A 1,134-nucleotide genomic window follows, 5' to 3' on the forward strand; every position below is an offset into this window, starting at 1 on the left:
TTATACTTCATATGTATCAGGTCCTATTACAAAAATCATGCATTTCTGACAGAATAGCATCAGTAACCATTCATTTAAGCCTTATGGCTATTGCACACAAACTTCTACTTTACACATTAATTTCTGAGAAGGCCCTGCTTTTTTATCCACATCACTTCTTCAGGTACGTTCACCCTGCAGGAAGGAGTCCAAGGCAACATTTCTCTTTGCTACCTGTGTTCAGAGGGACCAGAGACAAGTAACTTTTCAAGATGCTGACAATCTCATGCTCTCCTCCATCCAGGCCTCTCGCGGCAGGGTGTTTGCAGATGGCAGCGCCCTGGGTGGATCAGGCGTCGATACCCAGCTTCGCGCCGCTGTGGCTGTAGGTGAGACACGATGCTGAGCTTGGATTGTGAACGTCTCATAGCGCGCTTCTGCGACGACCAGGATGCTGCCGTCGATTCGTGTGACCCAGCTGCAGTTAAAGACACTTTGATTGCCTGAAGTCCCCGTCCCCCCCCCCCCCCCCCTCCCCTGGAATTTCAAATACCATGTTCCTGGCTGGAATAAAATACCTCAGGAGCACTGGCAGTGCCGCTGCGGGGCTTAGCCGAGGCGAAGCAGTCTCCTTGTTACTGGATTAGTACAGGGTTGTTCTGAAACGCTGTTTCGTGACTTGGGAATGACTTTTCAGAAGGGGCACCCGGTAGACAACGACTAACGGGGGCCGCGCTGAGCCCGGGGTACGGCCAGCCCTGCGGGAGGGCCAGCCCGCGGCACGGCCAGCCCGGAGCACCGCCAGCCCGGCGGCCGGGGCCCGAGGGCGGCCGGGGCGGCCCCGGGAGCAGCGATCCGTGAGGGTACCGCGCCGCGACCGCCCCGCGGCGTCTGCGCTCCCCCGCCGTGCGGAACGTGAGGTAAAGCCGCGCTCGCTCGGCGTCTCCCCGCGGGGCAGCGCGGCCGCCCGGTTCTCCCCGCCGTGCGCGGCAGCCCCGGCGCCGCTCGTCTCAGCCTCCCGGGGCCGCGCCGCGCCGCCCCGCGGCATTGTGGGGGCTGTAGGCGGCCGCCGCTGCCGCCCGCGCCGCCGCTGCCCGCCGGGGCTGGGCCGGGACTGCAGCTCCCGGCGGCCGCGGGGCAGCGGAGCCCGGCCCG

At 63.4% G+C, this 1,134-nt stretch overlaps 1 long non-coding RNA gene across 2 annotated transcripts; it reads right to left on the reverse strand.

The window, feature by feature from the left end:
• Nucleotides 1–1,071, reverse strand: LOC121090205. Of its 2 annotated transcripts, none has more exons than XR_005828494.1 (2): nt 558–1,071; nt 1–457 (listed from the first exon to the last, which is right to left on the reverse strand). It is a non-coding gene; the product is annotated as an uncharacterized LOC121090205 (long non-coding RNA). The 2 variants fall into 2 exon arrangements; XR_005828495.1 differs by having other exon boundaries at nt 1–472.
• Nucleotides 1,072–1,134: the final 63 nt, after the last annotated feature.

The sequence above is a fragment of the Falco naumanni genome, chromosome 6 (assembly GCF_017639655.2).
Source record: "Falco naumanni isolate bFalNau1 chromosome 6, bFalNau1.pat, whole genome shotgun sequence".
Lineage (NCBI taxonomy): Eukaryota > Metazoa > Chordata > Aves > Falconiformes > Falconidae > Falco > Falco naumanni.